Source organism: Lolium rigidum, chromosome 1 (genome assembly GCF_022539505.1).
Source record: "Lolium rigidum isolate FL_2022 chromosome 1, APGP_CSIRO_Lrig_0.1, whole genome shotgun sequence".
Taxonomy (NCBI): Eukaryota; Viridiplantae; Streptophyta; class Magnoliopsida; order Poales; family Poaceae; genus Lolium; species Lolium rigidum.
Genome location: NC_061508.1, coordinates 112,669,694 through 112,677,862, shown reverse-complemented (window position 1 = coordinate 112,677,862; position 8,169 = coordinate 112,669,694).

The window sequence follows — 8,169 nt, the reverse complement described above, 5'->3', positions numbered from 1 at the left end:
GGGGGAGTCGAGGGACGAAGAGATCATCGAATCATTGTCTGCAAACCCTAGTTTTCATATTCGTCGAGTACTTTTCGGCTGAAACCTTCGAGATCTACTTGCCCTCTACTTCTAACTAAACCCTAGCCTACAATCCATAGGCATTGATAAGTTAATCCCTTGTCACTCGCTAAACCATGTGTTTGTCCTGCCCTGTATCCGGCCTAGCCTGGCCAGTGCATCGCTAGCAGTGTTCGCCGTTCTATGGACTTTAGCTAAGCTGATGTCTCTTTCCTTGAGTAACTCACGGATCACATTGATCCTGAAGGCATAAGCTGAGAGGTTCAATCTGGGGTGTTTGATCAGCTCAATGGCATCGGCACAATCGGACTCCACGCAGAAACGCATGCTAGTCCACTGCAGACAGTGGCGGAGCCAGGAATTGAACTGAGGGGGGTCGAAACCAAGCTCTAATTTTTTTTGACAGAAAAAGCAAATGTATTCAATAAAAGAGGTCTAAACAGATTCAATTTGCATATTTCATCAAGTACAACAACAAAATGACTATAAAAAACAAGAGCTACATTTTGATAAGATAGTATCATACCATTAAGTTGCCTCCTCGTCGGCGTCCATCGAAGGCAGCCAGGGACGAGCCGAGCTGGGGGCAGCCGGGCAGAGCCGACCGGCCGAGCAGAGCTGAGGGTAGCCGGGCAGGGCCGACCGGCCGAGCAGAGGTTAGGCGATTGGAGTCGGAGATGGGGACGAGCTGAGGCGCTGAGCAGGGGGAGACGACTGGAGAAGAAGGCGGCGGCGGGCCGGCGGGGAAAGGCGGCGGGCCATCGGAACGGCGACGACAGCACCGACCTCCTCGACCTGGTCAGGGACGCCGAGGCCTTGGCTGAAGCGGAGAAGGAACCAGAGGAGGAGCGGGCGGCCCATGCGTCAGTCGACGCCGAGATGGAATAGCGCAGGGCGGCCGCTGCCGCAGCAGCTGCAGAGGACTCCGACTCTGACATATCATGGTCTTCCGATGACCCTGATGAGCCTACCACGGAGGAGAAGGCAGCGGAGCAGAGGGCTATAGTCGAGTCCTTCGAAACGCTCAAGGACGACGCCGCCAACGCGAGGCTGTGGCAGTGCCTGCTAGAGGACGCGGCAGCGCACCGAGCCCTAGCGGCCGCACGGGAGGCGGCGGAGAAGCACACGAGGGAGCGACGCAACGACGGGGCCGGCCCGTCAGGCAGCAAGTAGTCTAGGCTTCTAGAACTACTTTGTATAGTTTGAATGTACTAGGTTTTTATGCTTTCTATATATGTTGCAAATTTTAAAAAATGGGTCGCCTCGATGGGAGCACACTCAGGACGCGTGAACAAAATATGTCCGCGGGGCGACGCAAACGGACGCTCGCGACCATTTTTAGGCGTCCGAAATGCGTCGCACTATTGGAGATGCCTTAGGATCGATTATTTTTCCCTAATTTCTGAGCCGGGTCGACCGACCTTCCTCGACCCGGTGGTGGCTCCGCCCATGACTGCAAACCAAGTTGTATATCGTCCTCGATTGCCATAAGTGAAAGGATCGTATGCCGCACCTAGAGGGGGGTGAATAGGTGCTAACCAATTTTTAGTTCTTTTTCAATTTAGGCTTGACACAAAGGTAAATTCTCTAGATATGCAACTAAGTGAATTTACCTATATGACAAGATAAGCAACTAAGCAAGATATCGCTACTCAATACAAGAGAGAGAATAGGATAGAGGTAACCGAGAGTGGAGCACACGATGACACGGAGATGATTCCCGTAGTTCCCTTCCTTTGCAAGAAGGTACGTCTACGTTTGGAGGAGTGTGGTTGCTACGAAAGCCAAACCAACAGCCACGAAGGCTTCACTCAGATCTCCGGTGAGCAACGCCACAAAGGCCTAGCCCACGTCCACTAAGGGATTTCCTCGAGGCGGAAACCGGGCCTTTACAAGGTTCTTGGGGCACACATCCACAACTGAATTGGAGGCTCCCAAATCTGTAACAATACAACAATCAACAACAACACATCAACAACAAATCAACTAGGGAACCAAATAGGAACACTAGCATGAGATCCCTCAAACAAATGAGGGGAAATGAAGAACGCTTCGTGAGGATGTAGATCGGTGTCTTCTCCTTCGAATCTCCAAAGATCAAGAGCTTTGGTTGGGGGAGGAAGGAGATCTTGCAAATCTTGTGTTCTTGAGGTGGCTCTAATGGTGGTGAAGCTTGGCAGATTTTTCTTGCAATGATTGAGCAACTTGTCCCAATGGAGAAGAGAGCTATTTATATGATTGGAGCTCTCAGATCTGACCGTTGTGGCGAAATCCACTAACACCGGAAGTTCCGGCCAGGATGGCCGGAAGTTCCGGCTGGCACCGGAAGTACCGGCCAGGAGAGCCGGAACTTCCGCCAGGAAGAATCTTCGTCAGATGACCTGGTCAACAAAAGATTGGGCGGAACTAGGGCGGAACTTCCGGTGACCGGAAGTTCCGGCCAAGTTCCGGAATTGCCCGAAAACCTTCATCGGACTATACTGAGCCACAATTCCACATTTCCGGAACTTGCCCGGAAGTTGGGCGGAAGTTCCGCTGACCAGAACTTCCGGCCACTCACGCCGGAACTTCCGGCCAGGGAACAAAAACAACAAACAAAACTGCACTGACAGGGCTTCTGCAGAACATACCAGGGTGGAAGTTCCGCCAGCTGGGGCCGGAACTTCCGCCAGAAATAAAACCCTTCGGATCATCGAACCGCGGACCATCTCGCTGAACAAAAATATATTCCGAACACTTGTACCTGTCTACATCAACACACATAAATATACACCTAGTGTTGACATCAAACACACAAAACCCAAAAGGGCAGGAAATGTTCTTTCAATCTCCCCCTTTTTGGTGTTTGATGACAACAGAAGTATTTGCAAGGAATGAAGTATGTAAACCAACAATGTGCAAGATGTAGAGGAGCTCCCCCTAGATATGAGCATTGGTACATAAGAAGCTCCCCCTATATCTTTCACCTATCTTCCATGGGTTAGCAATAAGATCATGCACAACACAATATAGTGATAGGCATATTGATAATAAGATCATGCACACATAGATAGCCATGGAAGACTCACATACGGAGTTTACCATACACATAGATAAGGTTCCAAACACATAGATAGAGATTACAAGCCAAATAAACTAGAACATAGTTCGACACCACAAGATAAATAGAATCACAAGCGATAAAAATCAAAGCCAACACGAGCTTGTGACTCCCCCATGCAAATACCCAACGGAGAGCAACCTAATAAGGTTCTCGCTCTCCCACTTTGGCACCAAGGCACCAAAAAGGGAAAGGAGAAACTACACGTCCCAAGGGTCGGCGTTAGCCCAGCCGGGAGGGAGGTTCGATGTAGCGCCGGGGTAGGGAGGAGTGTGCGGAGGAGACTCGATCTCAAGACCATCTGGAGGGAGAGGCATTGTGGGGACCCCGGACTAGCTGTCCGAAATTCCCTGTTATGTATACAGTTCACGATCCCATGATCAGTGCGCCGTGAACACATAACCGAACTGATATCAAATTACACCATCCATTACAAAGCGGAATAAGAAAATTACAACATGGTCACATGACCGATAATTACATAATAGCCTCGAAGGGCCTAACTAAACATCATAGTAGCATCATCACTTCAACAGCGCAGAGCCCAAGTCATCTGCCATAAACCCTACATGCAACTGACTGGGAGACGTTCCTAGCTCGCATAGACGTCGTCCAAGTCCTTCTTCGTCTGTCGAGTTCCTTCAAGTCTGGCCAAGTAAATAGCTAGGGACAAAGCCGTGAGTACATTGGAATTGTACTCGCAAAACATCAAGAAAGGTGCTAACAATGCTATCTAAAAGAGACAAGAGAGGAAGAATAGTTTCTCTTGTGGATATAGCATGTGAAAGAGAATCAGTTTCTCTTGTGGATATAGCATGCCGACATCTCAAGTGATGCGGACACTATAGTGTACTCATGATATCTCTATATCTCCGTTGGAGAAGATACTTCAAAACATAGACTACGACATCTTTATATCTTTAAAGAAGAGGTAGCGTTCCGGCATCTTAGTTGATGCGGGCGCTAGGAGAATCCTATGACATTTCTATATCTTTGTTAAAGAATTCATCTTCATGAAACACTAGGAAGGGAGTAACCCAATTTGTATTCCAAACCATCGACCATCTCCATGTGGTCGACAAAGCCTCTTTCCGTACCCTTCCGGTACTTCCAACACACGCATTTCCTTTGGAAATCATTTTCAAAACCAAAACTCGACACAGCTCGGTAACGGCCATCCCAACCGTCCATGACCGCGGACGCGGCTATTCGAATAGATTTGACTCTGCAGAGTTTGCGCACTTTCCCCACAAGATCTGATAAATCCGCCGGGATCATCCCCGGTTCGTCATACGAAAGTATGCGAGTCTCGAATAATCAGTCGAAGCCTTTCGCCCATTCAACTTAGCAAGAGGTCCTACCCTATGGAGTATGTACCTCCCCGGCACCGTGGCAGCTCACCTCCTTTTGAGCGTGGCTCCACCGCCAAGCCAGGAGACCCATAGTGTCTTCCGGACGGGTCAGCCCCAAAGGCCTCCCGTTATACGATTGTCTCCAACTACGACAACCCGGACTCGGGGGTAACCGTACCCTTGTATAGTTGTGCGGTGCCTCATGCTAAGAAGAACAAACGTCAAGCTAAGCCCCGTGCCCACGTTGGAGTAGTGTGGTTGCGCGGGTTAATTGTTCCGGCGAATACAGAGAACCATGTGTCGTTTTTCTCAAAAACCCAAGTCACACACACATTTCCTCTTTCCAACCATCTTTGTCAAGATCCTTTCCTTTCATAAACCATACGCTTGGGTAAGATTGCCTCACCCAAGGTTTTCAAAAACATTTACAACAAGGTAAACCTTGAGGGGTTCCCAAACCTAAAGTTTCATGATGGAACTAGAACACAACATGGTCGTAACGCTATTCATCAAGACCACTTAGTGGAAGTGCGGAGGTGTCAAAAAGGGGCTCGGCATACTCATAAGAAGTGTACCGAGACATCATCATTGAGGAGGTACGACATGATTATCGGAATAACCACTAATCCACTAAAGGAGGTGTAGGTGGGATGTCAAGAATGATCAACACGCTCAAGGTAAGCATGTATGTTGTCAATATGAGAAAGGGTAACACTTTCAGATTTGTGACAATAACCAATCAATATAAAAAGAGGAGAGGTGTTGGAGATCAACACACTCAACATACCCAAGGTGGGTAGGCATACTCTTCCCAAGTGAGGGTACACCAAGATCAAAATGTCATTTATCAATTCACTAGGAGGGGTGTATGAGTGAATTGCAAAGTAGGATAACATGCTCAAGGGAAGCATGTGAAGACAACCAAGTGAGGTGACATACTATGGTTATTTCTAGTACACAACACTCATTAAGAGGTGCATAATACATGACCAAGAATATTATCATGCTAAAGATTAAGCATGCATGGCACAAACGGAGAATAACACACCATAGATAATGGAATAAGAACAACAATAAAGTGTCAACAATATGTGACACAAACATTCAGAGATCAATAGATGGCTTGCCTTGGCTTATGTGTCCCTGGACTTCTCCAACTCCATCCAATAAGAATTCCAACAATACAATAAAATCCTTGTCCGAACCACTTCTTCTTCTTCTCCGGAACCGTTCGCATCTATCGCCGGAAAATATAAAAGGAACACAATCAACACATTGTACCAACATAACAAACATGCAACAATAAACAATCAATAGCTAACCACTTTACTAAGGGCTGACATAATTATAGATTCCACAAAGCATCTAAAAGAAAACCCGTTTTACTTACCTAGTAAAGGTATGAGAGTGCCACGACTTAGCAATTGCCTCTCTAGGTATCACCATGGCACAACTAAGTATCCCCTGGTAGATAACATCATAAAGAGGACAAGTGCATTAGTTTGGCATCAAATACATTCACAAAACATTTTCAAACATTTTTGGAAAAGTAGAAAATAGTTTTTCCTAACATAGTTTGCTCACATAACACAACATCCAAAATAGGAAGCAAACCATATACCACATCATTTGGAAACTTAAGCAAAACAATAGAGCTAATGTTAAGTTTTCAGAGGTTTTGTTTTGCAAGCATAAAACAAAGGTTACCCATTTCTAATAAAAAGAGTTGGTCAAGGGTTTTAAATAAACCAAAAAGTTTTGGACCAATCAACTCAAGTAGCACATACATGTTAATATTGGTAACCAATATGCATGAACAGAGACTAACAGTATTTTTCCCAGATGGCCAGTACTAAAACAAGACTAACCCAATTGGATTCACCCAAAAATATTAATCCTACAAATTTAGGAATTTGTTTGAATCTGACTGTACAGAAAACAAGATCTGTATGCCATAAATCGTAGAAAAATCCTAAAAATATGAGACCACTGGCATTTGAAAGATATTTAAACAGAGATGCACACACAATTGGATTTGGGTTCAAATTGTTTCTGAAACTCTCACAAATGGATTGACAAGATTATTGCATGTGTTTACCATTTGCTTTACCTCTGGATTTACACAACAGATAAAGGTTTGAAACTTTTTTGAGAAGATTAAGAAAACATTCAGTAGTCCTACAGAACAAGAATCACTCAATTAGGTTTAAATATGGATTTTTGGTGATTTAAAAGCTAACAGCCATGTCTGCAGAACACACAGAACAAGTTTAATTCACCACAAATCTTACATCAATCATAAAAATATGAGGTCAGCTGCATCTGAAAGGTACTGGAAAGCTGGTTCTTACCCAATTGGTTTCATTCCAAAATTCGTTTCCAAGCTCCTGGTTTAATTCGACAAAGCCAGATCTGACCAGATCTTGATCTGTGAACTATTTCAGTTTCTGGAGGTCAATCGAAGTGAAACCACCGCCAAAATGAAGGTGTTGAAGAGAGCTTTCACCCGCGGTTGAGTTTGCTCAAAAAGGTTTTGTAAAACTGGACAAATCTAGCAAACAGTGACTCTGCATGTTTATAGAACTTTATTTACCGTGGAAAATCCGTAACGAATTTGAGTATGAGACCAACGCCAAGTTGTAGATCTTTTCAATATCTATCTGCGGAACTTTGAATAATTAGATTTGGATCTGCGCACGAGATTTGGCGGATTTTACAATATCGTACCAGAATCTGAAACAGCAAGATAGCAGAAATTACTGCAGGGATTTGGACGAACTTTGCTCAAGAATTTCAGATCTGAGGATTGCTCAAGCTTCTCCATGCTTGGGCCAACATGCACCTGCATCAAGATCCAATCTTGTGAGAGGGGAAAGGAGAAAGGGAGCTGGATTCATCAAAGGTTAGGGGAGAAGAGAGGGAGAGGGAGGCTCTCATGGTAAGGGGAAGCTTGAGGGAGGAGGGAGCTTCATCTTGGAGTGCCTTCCATGGCCATGGCCGGCCATGGGAGCAAGGGGCAGCAGCATTTTCGTGGGGGAGAGGTAGAGGAGAGTGTGAGGGAGTGGAGTGTGAGAAAAAAGACCAAAGGAGGAGGGAGTGGCCGGCCAAGGGCCAATTTATAGAGGGAGAGGGGTGGCTGCCTCCTTATTTGATTGGCCAAGGTGGGTGGCTGCCCATTTAGTGATTGGGTAGTTGGGAGGCAAGGCTTGCAAGAGAAGGAAATGAGGAGGGAGGGCTGGCCGAATTTTCTTGCCATGACCGGCTCCTTCTTGACAACCACAATTGAACAAACAAAGTGCAATGCCACTTCATGAATGTCGACCAAGGTTGAGTATTTGAGGGGTTAGCTAAAAATGGTTTGATGAAGTATTAAAATTTGGGAGAGAGGTGATAATAAACATTGGTGGCAATGTTGGAGAATAAAGTACTTTGATCAAATTATCAATTTGGCCAAGAGATGATGGTGGTGATGGTGGTTGAGACAATGGTAGAGCAAGATTAAGAGAGATGGTGAGTAAAGTAACCATATACCCACAATGAAGAATATGGGGACTTAAATCATGAATTCATGAGGTCAAGGTAATGATGGAAAAGAATATAAATTTCTCTACAAATGAGAGGTCAACAGGGAGTGATTTGAAAGTATCAAATGGTCAT